The sequence below is a fragment of the Bombina bombina genome, chromosome 4 (genome assembly GCF_027579735.1).
Source record: "Bombina bombina isolate aBomBom1 chromosome 4, aBomBom1.pri, whole genome shotgun sequence".
In the NCBI taxonomy this organism is placed as follows: domain Eukaryota; kingdom Metazoa; phylum Chordata; class Amphibia; order Anura; family Bombinatoridae; genus Bombina; species Bombina bombina.
The window spans coordinates 1,134,568,121-1,134,585,047 of record NC_069502.1 but is presented as its reverse complement, the minus strand read 5'-3'; positions in this window follow the sequence as shown (position 1 = coordinate 1,134,585,047).

Below are 16,927 nucleotides of genomic sequence, written 5' to 3'. Positions count from 1 at the left end.
AAGTCATTTGCAGCCCTTTTTTTCCAAACACCTTATATCATCTATCTTTGAGCCCTTAAAACTTTTTAAATAATTTTATTTTTTAAATATTTTTATCAGATAGTGTTTATATGAGTATAACTGTACTTTAGCATCAATTTATGTTGTGTTTTATGCAACCTTTTTCTTCCCTCTGAAGCCACGCTAACCTGATGCACATTAAATTTGATTGCGCTCAAGTGAACAAGTTTACTTTCAACTCGAATTACGTAAACAATTCCCTTTGCGTGCAAAAGGCTGAGAAAAACCCGATATTGCACTACAGTTAATGTGCCACTCGTAATCTAGCACTTGGTTGGATCACTCTAATCATTTATGGGCCAGATTTTGAGTAGAGTGAAAATGTCTACACGTGATCGATATCGGGTTCTCTCGTTTGCTTGCGTGCAAGTTAAAATGAGCTAATATTAAAAGTTGAAAGTAAACGCGATCACTTAAGTAATTGAAGTTAACGATCGCTGGGTTAGTGCATCCTCAGAGCTGTGGTTAACTGTTTGGCAAAACAAGGAAGTGTCACAAAACACATCTAAAATACATTCATTCACATTGAGAAAGGCTGAGACTTAACAGCCGAAATGCGTTTGTCCTTTATTTTAAAGAAATGTTCATTTCTTATATTTATCTGTTCACACTTTATCCCAGTACGCTGTGGTTAGTTACCCCTGGCACCTGAAGCCGACGATTCCAGCTATCGGCCAGGAATACAGGGGGGTACCACACAGCTGTTCTGGTTTTAGTGTGTTGGTAACCTATTTGAGGTTATAAGGTGGAGGTAGCTGTAGGTGATATTTTTATCACAATTACTTAAAAAAAAATTTTTTAATTGTATTTAATAAAGTTTAATTTTAAACATACTTCATCATATATACAGGGAGTGCAGAATTATTAGGCAAGTTGTATTTTTGAGGATTAATTTTATTATTGAACAACAACCATGTTCTCAATGAACCCAAAAAACTCATTAATATCAAAGCTGAATAGTTTTGGAAGTAGTTTTTAGTTTGTTTTTAGTTATAGCTATTTTAGGGGGATATCTGTGTGTGCAGGTGATTATTACTGTGCATAATTATTAGGCAACTTAACAAAAAACAAATATATACCCATTTCAATTATTTATTTTTACCAGTGAAACCAATATAACATCTCAACATTCACAAATATACATTTCTGACATTCAAAAACAAAACAAAAACAAATCAGTGACCAATATAGCCACCTTTCTTTGCAAGGACACTCAAAAGCCTGCCATCCATGGATTCTGTCAGTGTTTTGATCTGTTCACCATCAACATTGCGTGCAGCAGCAACCACAGCCTCCCAGACACTGTTCAGAGAGGTGTACTGTTTTCCCTCCTTGTAAATCTCACATTTGATGATGGACCACAGGTTCTCAATGGGGTTCAGATCAGGTGAACAAGGAGGCCATGTCATTAGATTTTCTTCTTTTATACCCTTTCTTGCAAGCCACGCTGTGGAGTACTTGGACACGTGTGATGGAGCATTGTCCTGCATGAAAATCATGTTTTTTTTGAAGGATGCAGACTTCTTCCTGTACCACTGCTTGAAGAAGGTGTCTTCCAGAAACTGGCAGTAGGACTGGGAGTTGAGCTTGACTCCATCCTCAACCCGAAAAGGCCCCACAAGCTCATCTTTGATGATACCAGCCCAAACCAGTACTCCACCTCCACCTTGCTGGCGTCTGAGTCGGACTGGAGCTCTCTGCCCTTTACCAATCCAGCCACGGGCCCATCCATCTGGCCCATCAAGACTCACTCTCATTTCATCAGTCCATAAAACCTTAGAAAAATCAGTCTTGAGATATTTCTTGGCCCAGAACATGGTTGTTGTTCAATAATAAAATTAATCCTCAAAAATACAACTTGCCTAATAATTCTGCACTCCCTGTATATATCTATATATAATCATGTATATATATATATATATAAATATATATGCATATATATATATATATATATATATACATACATACTGTATATATTTATATAGGTATCCTATAATATAAAAGGCCAAGTGTGTTTGTCCAAAGCTGTCATGCACAGTAGAGACAGTGCGAGGACAAACACACCTGGCCTTAGAGTCTACCTGATCTGCGGCATGGCATGGGCGGGGTCAAGCGTGATGTGGGCATGGCCAGGCGGGGCGTGGACATGGGCAGAGCCGGTCTTGCGCATGTGAGTATGGGCGGAGCTGGTCGCTCGCGCATGAGTGAGACAGATCAAAAGAGCGGGGGGAGAGAGAGGGGATAGAGTGAAAGAGATGGGAAAGAGCAAAAGAGAGGGGAGAGAGAGCAAAAGAGAGGGGGAGAGAGAAAAATAGAGGGGGGAAAGAGAGAGAGCAAAAGAGAGGGGGAGAGAGAGCAAGAGAGAGGGGGAGAAAGAAAAAGAGAGGGGAAGAGAGAGAGAAAAAGAGAGGGGAGAGAGAGCAAAGGAGAGGAGAGAAAGATAGCGAAAGAGGGGGAGAAAGAGAGCAAAAGAGAGGGGGGAGAGAGAGTAAAAGAGAGGGGGAGAGAGAGCAAAAGAGAGGGTGAGAGAGAGCAAAAGAGAGGGGGGAGAGAGAGCAAAAGAGAGGGGTGGAGCGAGAAAAAGGGGGGAGAGAGAGAGGGGGGAGAGAGAGACGGAGGAAGAGGGAGAGAGGGGGAGAGAGAGCAAAAGAGAGGGGAGTGAGAGAACAAAAGAGAGGGGGAGAGAGAAAGAGCAAAAGAGAGGGGGGAGAGAGAGAGCAAAAGAGAGGGGGAGAGAGAGAGAGCAAAAGAGAGGAGGGGAGAGAGAGAGGGGGGAGAGCAAAAGAGAGGGAGGAGAGAGGGGGGGAGAGAGAGAGCAAAATAGAGGGGGAGAGAGAGCAAAAGAGAGGGGGAGAGAGAGCAAAAGAGAGGGGGGAGAGAGAGAGAGAGAGAGCAAAATAGAAGGGGGAGAGAGAGAGCAAAAGAGAAGGGGGAGAGAGAGCAAAAGAGAGAGGGAGAGTGCAAAAAAGAGGGGCGAGAGAGAGAGAGCGCAAAAGAGAGGAGGGGAGAGAGAATGCAAAAGAGAGGGGGGAGAGAGCACAAAAGAAAGGGGTGGAGAGAGAGAGTGCAAATTGGGGGGAGGGAGAGAGCACAAAAGAGAGGGGAGAGAGCAAAAGAGAGGGGGAGAAAGCAAAAGAGGTGGAGTGAGAGAGAGCGCAAAAGAGAGGGGGAGAGAGAGAGAGCAAAAGAGAGGGGGAGAGAGAAAGCAAAAGCCCCAAATAGATACTCACGGGTCCTGAAGTCCGGCAGAGAAGGTCCTCTTCCATGCGGTGAAGTCTTCTTCCAAGTGGCTGACATCTTCTTCCAAGCAGGGACCTCTTCTTTCTTCATCCAGGACAGCGGAACTGAAGGCCGGCAACGGCGGAACTAAAGATTGGCGACCGCTGGGCCATGGTGCGTGGAGGATCCTCTTCTTCCGATCACCGCCGTACACTGAATAGTGAATTCAAGGTATGCGATTAAAGATGGTGTCCCTTGAATTCCTATTGGCTGATTTGATTCTTCAAATTCAAATCAACCAATAGAATGAGAGCTACTGAAATCCTATTGGCTGTTTAAATCAGCCAATAGAATTTCAGTAGCTCTCATCCTATTGGCTGATTTAAATTTGAAGAATCAAATCAGCCAATAGGAATTCAAGGGACGCCATCTTTAATCGTGTTCCTTGAATTCACTATTCAGTGTACAGCGGCAATCAGAAGAAGAGGATCCTCCACGCTCCATGGCTCCGCGGTCGCCGGACTTCAGTTCCAGGGTCGCCGGTCTTCAGCTCCGCGGTCATCGGTCTTCAGGTCCGCTCTCCACGCCAGATTGTTCCTGGAAGAAGAAAGAAGAGGTCGCCGCTTGGAAGAAGACTTCACCGCATGGGACAGGACCTTCTTTGTCGGACTTCAGGAACGGTGAGTTTCAACCTGGGGGTAAGACTTAGGTTTTTTTTTATTTTTATTTTTGTTTTTTTTAATTTAGATTAGGGTGGGCAATTCCTAAAAGAGCTAAATGCCCTTTTAAGGGTAATGCCCAAACAAATGCCCTTTTCAGGGCAATAGGTAGTTTAGGTTTTTTAGTGTTCAGTTCTTTTATTTTGGGGGGTTTGGTGGGGGGGGGGTTAACTGTTAGGGGGGACTTAGACTTTTTTCTTCTGCAAAAGAGCTTTTTAGCTTGGGGCAATGCCCAGCAAAAAGCGATTTAAAGGGCTACTGGCAGTTTATTCTTTGATTAGGGGGTGTTTTTATTTTGGGGGGCTTTTTATTTTCATAAGGATTAGGTTTAATTTTGTAAATTTTGGTAATTTGTTTTTTTATGTTCTGTAATGTTAGCCTTTTTTATTTTTTGTAACTTTAGTATTTTTTAGGTTAGGTAATTTGTGTTCATTTATGGGGTGTTAGGTTAGGGGGAGTTAGGTTAGGAGGATTAATAATTTAATAAGTTATTTGGGTGTTTTTTTTTGGCGGTTTAAGGGGTTAATAGGTTAATTAGGTTTATTGCCATGTGGGGGTTTTGAGGTTTAGGGGTTAATAGGGTAAATAGTTTTTTTGCGATGTGGGGGCTCTGCGGTTTAAGGGTTAATAGGTTAATTATGTTTATTGCAATGTGGGTGTTTTGCAGTTTAGGGGTTAATAGGGTAATTAAGTTTATTGCGATGTGGGGGTTTTGCGGTTAAGGGGTTAATAGTTAATTAGGTTTATTGCGATGTGGGTGGTTGACGGTTAAAGGATTAAGGGGTTAATTATTTTATAATTTTGCGATGTGTGGGTTTGCGGTGTATGTGTTAATACTTCATGTGGGAGGTTCTGGTTTTTTTTTGTTATACTTTGTGTGGGCGGTGTTTTTTTTGTTGTAATGCTCCGTTTGCCTTTGCTGCATCCCGGTGGATTCCGAAAATGGCACACCATATTCTGTTGGCTACCTCGCACTGCCAACATTCCATTAAGGATGACGGCAACAGACATTACAAACGCAATTATAGTATATATATATATATATATATATACTGTATATATATATATATATATATATATATATATATATATATATATATAAACACACAGGTATAGATATATACAAATATATATATAGGAATATATATTTGAAGATGTAAAATATTTACAGTAAATTTAGTGCTCCCGTTTGAGAGTAAACTATGCTAGATGGAGGCTTTTTTGCTCGCATCGGGTTGCACTTGTTTTACAATTTGAAAGTAAAAAGTTTCTGCAATTGAAAACCCGAAGCGCACTAAAAAAAAATATTGCAACTTCTCTCATAGCCCCCAATGATCAAAAGTGCTACGAGGCGGAAAAATATTCCATGGGATCTGCCGCTATGTCGAGCGAGCCTGTTGAAATATTCTAAACTCCCAACATAGCAGTATCGCCGAGAGGCGTTTACTATACATGCCATTGGTCAGCGATGCTGGCTATAGATAACACCCAGCATTGCCCCCCATATTTATGATGTATAGTAAAGGATCCATGGAATACAACTACCGTGTGCCTAACCACTTATGATAGTACCCCTAAACAGAAGTACCCCACAATTGCAAACAAACACTACACTAATAAATATATAAACCGCCACATACTCACTACATGTATCTATCCTATTAACCCCTTAACCACTACATACCCACTGCAAGAACTAAACTACTAACAACTATACCCCCACATACACACAGCAAGTATCTATCCTCTTAACCCTTATGCTGCTACATACCCACCGTAAATACTAAACTATTAACCCCTGTGCCTCCACATACCCACCGCAAGTACGAAACTATTAACCCCTATGCTGCCACATAGCCACCACAAGTACTAAACTATTAACCCCTGTACTGCTACATACCCATTGCAAGAATCTATCCTATTAACCCCTATGCTGACACATACCCACCACAAATACTAAACTATAAACCCCTATACCGCCACAAACCCCAGAATCAAACCAACCTAATACCAAACCAAGCCCCCCTCTAAACTAAACCCTTTAAGTTAACAAAAATAAAAAATAGAAATTAAACCTAAACCACCACAACCCCAAGTGCAACCTATGTAACATGTAACCACCCTAAACTAACCACCCCTCTTAACTAGCCCCCCAAAGTTAAAAAAAAAATACAAAAAATCGAAGTTACAATAAAATAAAAAAGCTAAGTTACAAAAAATAATAAATGACTGTATCCAAAAAACCCCCACCATTATACCTAACACTAAACTACATGCCCCATAAAATAAAATACCCACCTAAAAAAAAAATTGAAAAAAATCCTAATACTAAAATAAATTACAATAGACCTTAAAAGGGCCTTTTGTAGGGCATTGCCCTAAAGTGATTAGCTCTTTTACATTTAAAAATCAATTTTAAAAAAATCTTAATATTGATGGTTGCCATTTATTTGGCCATAATCTCCTAACCACCCCTAATACCTGTATGTGGGTTGATTAGGTGATTAGGTTAGGGCATCTTATGGGTTAATAGAGCATTTATCTATGATTTTTTAAATAGTATGCATTCTTATGTATGATGCATATTGTTTTAACTATTGTACATAAATTAATATGTAAAATAAATATAGTGACAACACCATTCTTATTAAATAAATATATGAAATAACTTGCTCCTGCCCGGGATAGGGTCTAGTCTCCTTACCCTAACATCAAATAATAAAAAAAGATACCAGCATTTGAGACTTAGATATTTTATTCCTAAACTAATAGAAATTGCAATATAAGAACTACAGCTTTAATAAACAGAAAAAGTTGGGCTAATCATGTTTGTCAATTCATCTTCACACAAACCCAATCCTCCAAATAACAACCGCTACCAAAATAAAAGAAAACACTCAACCTATTCAAAATCAGCCATACCAAGAAAAAGAAATCACAAAAAATTGTCCAATAGAAAAAATAATGTTCAGTAGAAAAAATAATAATGTTCAGAAAAGATAATAATATAATATAATACCCCCAAGGCGTCCCAAGAAGGAATGACCCACAACACCTGCCAGGACAAAAATGATAATAATAAAGTATTTTAGCGGGTCTTGTAACTGTATCGTCAAAGATTTGCAACTGATGTTTGTATCAATTCACACACCGTCCCAGTTATTCAGTGGGCCCACACTGTTGTAATCCACTTAAAGTGCGTTTTTATAAATTTATAACTCTCAATAGTGTGTGCTGCTTCTTATTAATTATGGGTTGAAGTCCCACTCCAATACAGAATACCAAAAACGATATGTGTAGCTTTTACACCAATTCTTTAAAGCGATCTTCAGTTATATTCACTTTAACTTACATATGCTTTTGAGGCTCCTGTGTCTAGTATCAGCTCGCACATATTTATAACAGTCTGCTATCCCATCCAAATCTATGACAGAGGTAATAATAACGATATGAAACCCCAACTTCACACCAACAAAGTCTTCACTCACTGTATATGTGTGTGTTCACTGACAGCTGCTTGTAACACCACTCCTGTAGCTGTTACTTGTATCTCTATGTCAACCCAACACCTTCTTATGTATGCCTTGGGTTCCAAGTAGTATCCCGTGTTGAAAATCATAACAGTGAGACTTACCACAATCGTGTGTGGTAATGGGTATCGGAATTGTAGAGCCCTCCGTTCGCCTACCTTGTATTTTTTGGACTCTGGATAGGTTGATGCAGGTGATGGTGTCATAAACAACTCCGACTCGTGTTTCGGGACTCCGCCCTTTGTCAAGGAGAATACAGGTGTGACTTCATTGGGTCCATTTTAAAGGCAAAAGGCTAATGCCTGATTGGATAAACCTATACACACCCCCACACTCATACGTGTCACGTAAAAAACAGTCAGTATATTTTTTATCTTTACCATAACTATATACTAGTCTTATAACACCCAATAGGTCAGTGTTCACTATTCTAGCGGATCTACAGTTATACACAGAACTTTCACATAAGAAAACATAAGTGTAAACCAAAATAGCAATAAATCTAAACATAACTTGTAGACTGTGTTTTTAAGCTAAGCCTAACGTTCAGAGAGTGACAAGCGCAATATTCATGCAAATTATATAGAAAATATCAACGTAAAAAAAATCATTTTGCAATTTATATGCATTTACACAATAATTTCCTAGTACAAGAGAATATATCAATCTCTTTTACAAGTAAAAATGGACATTATTTTACAAGTAAAAAAACATTATTTGTTGAACAGACATATAAGATCCTTCAATATAGTATAACCACCCTCCTCAACGCAAGATCTTATTTGTTTATTATAATCACAATAGTCGATTATCCAATTTTTAAGCAAAACTACCCCAGGAAATCTCTCTATTCAGACCCCTGGGGAGTGTCTAGTCTCCTGATCCATTGTGCTTCCTTTTTAAAGAGAAATTTCTGCCTATCACCCCCACGGCGAAGTGGGGGTACCCCGTCCACTGCAGGAAATCTAAGTTGACTTTTGTTGTGACAGGCCCTTGTGAAATGATACGCCACTGGAGCTTCCTCATCATCTTTCCCAATGGCTGCCTTGTGTTGGCGTATTCTATCCTTGACCAACTGTGTGGTTTCACCTACATATGCCAGTCCACATGGGCATTTGACAACATATATTACGTATTTAGAATTACAGGAAAACCTGCCTCTAATAGGTATCCTTTTTCCAGAATGTGGATGGGTAATAGAATCTCCTTTTTGCATCAAATGACACAACGCACAGTTCATACACGCAAAACAACCTGTTTTCATAATTTCCTTTGATACCTTTGTAGAACCCAAATCTGCTCTGATGAGTTCATCTCTTAAAATTCCTGTTTTGCTTGTATGAAAAGAGTGGAGTGTCATTGAATATACTCCCTACTTGGCTGTCTTCCCTCAGTAGGGACCAATGTTTCAAGATCATTCTTTTCAATTTTATACTATGAAGACAATATTGACTTACAAATGGAACCGAAAAATGCTTTGGGTTAGGAGATTTCTTAATAAGAAGACTATTCCTATCTATCTTAGCCACTTTGGCCATATTCATCTGCAATATTTCCTGTGGGTATCCCCTTTTAATGAATTGCTGTGCCATTTCATCCAATCTTTTCTGACACACTAACAGATCATTTACAATCTGTTTGGTTCTAAGTAGTTGACTTAGGGGAAGATTCTTAATTAACTGAGGATGGAAACTTGTGTAATGTAATGTATTATTTCTATCCATATCCTTTGTGTATAGATCACAGCTCAGGCTCTCTCCTTTCAATGTGACTCTTGTATCCAGAAAACTCACGCTCTCAGCAGTGTATTCAACAGTGAATTTAAGATGATCATTGGACAGATTAAGTCGGGAAACAAATTGTAACAGGCTTTCTTGTCCCCCTGTCCAAATGAAGAAAATATCATCGATATATCTGTGCCAGCCCATCACAAAGTCTATAAACCCCTGGTCCCTATAAACCACATCCTCCTCAAATTTGCGAACAAACAAGTTGGCTTAAGTGGGTGCTATATTTGAACCCATTGCCGTTCCTTTCTTTTGGACATAGAACGTGTCCTCAAAGAGAAAATAATTCTCATATAATATGATCTCCAGTAGATCCTTAATCAGACGTCTCTCACTTGGTGAGTATAACCTCTCTCTGTCCAAAAAATAGAACACGCTCTCAATGCCTAATTGGGTGGGATTGAGGTGTATAGACTTGTGATGTCCATTGTAACCAATAAACTATTCTGAGGGATCGCCTGAGATGCAATCTTACACGGGAAGTCTGTGGTGTCTTGTAAGTATGACTCAATATATCCTAAAAGGGGTCTAATCAACTGATCAAGAAAAATTGCCACAGGTTGAAAGATAGATTCAGTCCCTGTCACAATGGGGCATCCTGGAGGATCCTCTAGTATCAGCTTGCACATATTTATAACAGTCTGCTATCCCGTCCAAATTTTTGACAGAGGTAATTATAATGATATGAAACCCCAACTTCACACCAAAGAAGTCTTCACTCGCTGTATATGTGTGTGTTCACTGACAGCTGCTTGTAACACCACTCCTGTAGCCGTTACTTGTATCTCTATATCAGCCTAACACCTTCTTATGTATGCCTCGGGTTCCAAGTAGTATCCCGTGTTGAAAATCATAACAGTGAGACTTACGTGTGTGGTAATGGGCATCGGAATTGTAGAGTCCTCCGTTCGCCTACCTCATATTTTTTGGACTACGGATAGTTGGCTTAGATGTGCAGCTTTCTAGACGCAGGTTGATGCAGGTGATGGCATCATAAACAACTCCGACGCGCATTTAGGGACTCCACCCTTTGTCAAGGAGAATACAGGTGTGACTTCATTGGGTCCATTTTAAAGGCAAAAGGCTAATGCCTGATTGGATAAACCTATACACCCCCCCACACTCATACGTGTCACGTAAAACAGTCAGTACATTTGCTAATACGAGTCTTATAGGTACAGCTGCCCCGCACACTTTTTTGGCTGTACCGCAAATTAACTTACGCAATTTGCGTAAAGTCTTTTTTCAATGGGACTTCCATAGCGCCGGTATTACAAGCTTTTTTTTGGAGGCCAAAAAGTGAGTGGTACAGCCTATCCCGCAAGATTCGTAACGCATTCTAAAGTCAGTAGTTATGAGTTTTACACTACAAAGCAGTAGCATAAAACCCATAACTAAAGTGCTAAAAAGTACACTAACACCCATAAACTACCTATTAACCCCTAAACCGAGGCCCTCCCGCATCGCAAATACTAAAATAAAATTATTAACCCCTAATCTGCCGCTCAGGACATCGCCACCACTATAATAAACATATTAACCCCTAAACTGCCGTACTCCCGCATCGTAAACACTAGTTAAATATTATTAACCCCTAATCTGCTGTCCCTAACATCGCCGCCACCTACCTACATTTATTAAACCCTAATCTGTCGCGCCCAATGTCGGCGCCACTATACTAAATTTATTAACCCCTAAACTTAAGTCTAACCCTAACACCCCCTAACTTAAATATAATTAAAATAAATCTAAATAAAACCTACTATTAATAACTAAATAATTCCTATTTAAAACTAAATACTTACCTATAAAATAAACCCTAAGCTAGCTACAATATAACTAATAGTTACACTGTAGCTAACTTAGGGTTTATTTTTATTTTACAGGCAAGTTTGTATTTATTTTAACTAGGTAGAATAGTTACTAAATAGTTATTAATTATTTACTAACTACCTAGCTAAAATAAATACAAATTTACCTGTAAAATAAAACCTAACCTGTCTTACACTAACACCTAACCTTACAATACAATTAAATAAATTACCTAAATTAAAAACAATTACCTAAATTATAAAAAAAACAAATAACACTAAATTACACAAAATAAAAAACAAATTACAAGATATTTAAACTAATTACATCGAATCTAATAGCCCTATCAAAATAATCCCCCCCCAAAATAAAAAAAACCCTAGTCTAAACTAAACTACCAATAGCCCTTAAAAGGGCCTTTTGCAGGGCATTGCTCCAAAGAAATCAGCTCTTTTACCTGTAAAAAATACAAACAACCCCCAACAGTAAAACCCACTACCCACACAACCAACCCCCTAAATAAAACCCTAAATAAAAATACCTAAGCTCCCCATTGCCCTGAAAAGGGCATATGGATGGGCATTGCCCTTAAAAGGGCATTTAGCTCTATTGCTGCCCAAAATCCCTAATCTAAAACTAAAACCAAGCCACGAAACCCTTAAAAAACCTAACACTAACCCCCGAAGATCCACTTACAGTTTTGAAGACGGGACATCCATCATCAACAAAGCCAGGAGAAGTCCTCAACGAAGTGGCAAGAAGTCCTCAACGAAGACGGGAGAAGCCTTCATCCAAGCCGGGAGAAGTGGTCCTCCAGACGGGCAAAAGTCTTCATCCAGACGGTATCTTCTATCTTCATCCATCCGGTGCGGAACGGGTCCATCTTCAAGACATCCGGCGTGGGGCATCTTCTTCTTACGACGACTCCTGATGAATGAAGGTTCCTTTAAGTGACATCATCCAAGATGGCGTCCCTTAGATTCCGATTGGCTGATAGAATTCGATCAGCCAATCGGAATTAAGGTTGAAAAAATCCTATTGGCTGATGCAATCAGCCAATAGGATTGAACTTCAATCCTATTGGCTGATCCAATCAGCCAATAGGATTAAGTTTGCATTCTACTGGCTGTTCCAATCAGCCAATAGAATGCAAGCTCAATCCTATTGGCTGATTGCATCAGCCAACAGGATTTTTTTCAACCTTAATTCCGATTGGCTGATAGAATTCAGCCAATTGGAATCTAAGGGACGCTATCTTGGATGACGTCACTTAAAGGAACCTTCATTGTAAAGGACTTTAAGCAACAAATCAACAAATCAGTATGTCTGTCCCGGGACAGCGGAAGGAGCGAGCATCCGTGCACACTCATCTTATTTCCCTATTCAGTGTAAGGAAGTTTACAATGAAATCTCATGAGAGTTAAGTGAAATCTCATGAGATCACAGTAAAAGAGTTCATGAACTCAGCACTGTTGATGCTGATTGGCTGCAGTTAATTTCTTCATTTTTTTTTTTTTTACCTGCAGCTGGGCAACAGCTGAAGTATATTTTTTTACACAGAACTTACTCTGCTGAGCTGAGGAGATTGTGAGGTAAAATATCTTCCTTTTTTACATAGAGATGCTCAGGTGATATTTTCCTGTCAGCTTTTTACAGTTATACTGCATCACTACAAGTGATTTAGCATATGAGTATTATGTCCCTTTAAGTCCCAGTGGCGGTGGAATTGAACAGAGAAAACTGGATTATCGGGATTTCTGTTTAACCACGCTGGTAGCTGTATACCGCACCCAAGGCCGCACTGAAAGCGGTGCACCTACGAAAGGGCTTCTATACAAAACATGGTGTAAGTAACTAGTTGCACCCTAAGTTTAAAAACATGGTTATACTGTTGACAAGGATTTCATGTCTCACTGCAGGATTTCAGGATATGCTTTGTCACTTTGGTTTAGGACTCCAGGAATTAACTGAGTCTACATATGAACTTTGGTTCATATTTTAGCTTTTATACTTTGTTTTGTTTTGATCAATTGTTTTTTATTCTGACTATCAATTGTATTTATTCTGATGACCAATTGTTTTATTGTGTGTGAGATCTCTATTAAATGTTTATTAGATTTTTCTGTAGCCAGACACTACACATATATTTAGCTTGTTTAGCACCATAGATATTGACCGCTGTGTTTTTTTAACACATACGGGGGGGGTAGTTATCAACGTGTCTACTTTACCTGCCTTCGCCGGTTCAATACGCCCGCCTAAGCTCACCTACCATCGCCGCCGCGGACCTGCAAAATTTCGCCTAAGTTATCAAAAAAGCTGTCAAAAAGCCGCGCACCAAGTACAGGGCGATGAGCAGCAGATTGTGATAGTTATCACTCATCCGATCTCGCTGCTCTTCGGCTTTTTGATAGCTTTCTTGCTAGCCTGTCACTAAGCACCCACACCAAACTACACAGTTCTATCCCCTATACCGGCTCCCCCGGAGCCCCCCGCAACTCAATAAAGTTATTAACCCCTAAACCGCTGTTCCTAGACCCCGCCGCAACTCTTATAAATGTATTAACCCCTAAACCGCTGCTCCCGGACACCGCTGCCACCTACATTATACCTAGTAACCCCTATCCTGCCCCCCCTATGCCGCCCTCTATAATAAAGTTATTAACCCCTATCCTGCTGATCCCGGACCTCGCCGCAACTAAATAAATAGTTTAACCCCTAAACCGCCGCTCCCGGACCCCGCCGCAAACCTATATTAAACTTATTAACCCCTATCCTGCCCCCCCACACTGTCGCCACCTATAATAAATTTATTAACCCCTATCCTTCCCCCCACTACACCGCTGCCACTGTAATAAAATTATTAACCCCTAAACCTAAGTCTAACACTAACCCTAACACCCCCCTAACTTAAATATTAATTAAATAAATCTAAATAATATTTCTCTTATTAACTAAATTAATCCTAACTAAATACTTACCTTTAAAATAAACCCTAATATAGCTACAATATAAATAATAATTACATTGCAGCTATCTTAGGATTTATATTTATTTTACAGGCATCTTTCAATTTATTTTAACTAGGTACAATAGCTATTAAATAGTTATTAACTATTTAATAGCTACCTAGTTAAAATAAAGAGAAATTAACCTGTAAAATAAAAACTAACCTAAGTTACAATTACACCTAACACTACACTATACTTTAATAAATTATTCCTTTTTAAAACTAAATACTTACCTGTAAAATAAACCCTAAGATAGCTACAATATAATTAATAATTACATTGTAGCTATTTTAGGATTTATATTTATTTTACAGGTAACTTTGTATTTATTTTAGCTAGTTAGAATAGTTATTAAATAGTTATTAACTATTTAATAACTACCTAGCTAAAAGAAATACAAAATTACCTGTAAAATAAATCCTAACCTAAGTTACAATTAAACCTAACACTACACTATCATTAAATTCATTAAATAAATTACCTACAAATAACTACTATTAAATACAATTACATTAACTAACTAAAGTACAAAAAATAAAATAAGCTAAGTTACAAAAAATAAAAAAAATAAGTTACAAACATTTAAAAAATATTACGACAATTTTAAGCTACTTACACCTAATCTAAGCCCCCTAATACAATAACAAAGCCCCCCAAAATAAAAAAATGCCCTACCCCCTAGTTTCTCAACAGCCGGGCTGTGGCCCAGTACCAGGCCATAATAGTCCTGCTGGTGGGCCCTGACCTGTCATGCCACCACTGCACACTCTTACCCTACTGCACACCAGGGGCAGACTGACCAATCAAGGCCCCAGGAAAACTGAAAAAACACTGACCCAAATGTATTCAAATTTATGCAAATGAACATGGTAGCCTCTCTGTCCTAATCCCAACAGGCCCATCAACCTCCAGAGCCAGGACCCCCAACATTAAGGGCCAAAGAAAGGGCCCCCAACCTCCAGGGCCAGACCTCACACTCCATGGCCCTCACAGCGACAGACCCTCAGCAGGACCCCCTACACTCCAGGGCCCCCACTAAACCCACACTGAACTGCTTAGTTACTGATAGGGCAAATCCCTGCTGCTTACTATATATATATATATATATATATATATATATATATATATATTTACACCAGCAAAGAAGGCACTCTCCGTTGTTCACAAAATCATTTATTTGTTAAGGTAAACGTTTTCGGGGTCTCCCCCGTCCTCAGACCACTGAGGTCTGAGGACAGGGGAGACGCCGAAAATGTTTACCTTAACAAATAAATGAATTTGGGAACAACGGAGAGTGCCTTCTTTGCTGTTGTGAATATTATTCTGATTAAAAGTGCACCCCGGAGGCTCTCTTGGATATTGAGTGCTGGTTCCCTATCTTGCATTAGTGTATATATATATATATATATATATATATATATATATATATATATATAATATATATATATATATATATATATATATATATATATATATATATATATATATATATATATATATATATATATAAAAGAACACTTTGTAAGTAAGTAGCGCACACATAGACTTTAGCAATATAATTTCAAAAGGTACCTGTATACCACTCACTGTCCGGTAACACGCTGGGGAGCAATTGGCTCAGAGTGTATGGAGATCTGCAGCTGTGGAGACTGAGCCGGTCTGTAGTCAGCATCTGAGTAAATAGAATATGTTCCAATGGATTGTCCCCACTTGTAGCGCAAAAAATCTCTCTCCAAAGAAAAGTAAAACTTCCTTTATTGTAGTATCAAAAGTAAAAACATGACAGCCTACACACGACTGTAATAAAGCACTTAATGTAAAAACACAGTGTCAGTGATCTGAACCACATGCAGACATGTTTCGTGCAGTTGCGCACTTGATCACTGCTTGAAAGCAATCCTGATCACACCTGCTTTATAGCACTTTTCTTAAAGAGACATTTGTAAATGTTAGACACTGTGTGCTTGAACTCTCTCTTTACTGCCTATCCTTTGTTGAAGAACATGTTTCAAAAAGTTATTTAATACATTTGCAGAAAATGTTTTCTCTTCTACATGTATATTAATAATAATATGATGTTAACTTTTATATATTAAGAATTTTTTCTCTTCTACATGTATATTAATAATATGATGTTAACTTTTATACATTAAAAATTACCTTATGTCTTTGCCTCATTTCTCATAAGTATATCTTATACCACTAGATAAAATTGCAGTCTTTCAACTGTAGTACTTTGATGTAATTTATATATGACACTATGTGTCATACAAAAAATGTTAAATTTATTTCTAGAGTAAGGTTTAGAGTTTACAATATATGTAAAAATAATTTATTGTTTAAGACTTATATGATGGCCATATATTATTTCTCCCCTTTTCCTTATCTAAAAGAAAAGCTGTTGTGTATATATTAATTCACAAAAAGATCCAGGTCTCTACGCATATTGAGACCTAATGGATTACATGTTTTTAATGTGAAAATCCAGAAGACTTCACGTTTGTTAAGTTTATCTTCTCTGTCTCCTCCTCGTTTCCATAGAGGAACATGATCTATACCTTGAATTTTTAATAAAGACACATCTGAATTATGTTGACTTTTAAAATGTCTCGACACTGGTGTGTCGGTGTCATCATCCTCTATTGATCTGAGGTGCTGAAGAAACCTATCTTTAATGCTACGCTTGGTTTTACCTACATAGTTAATTTTACAGAGATCACACGTAAGTAAATATACTACATGTGTAGTTGAACAATTTATGTAATACTTAATTTTATAGTCTTGCTGGG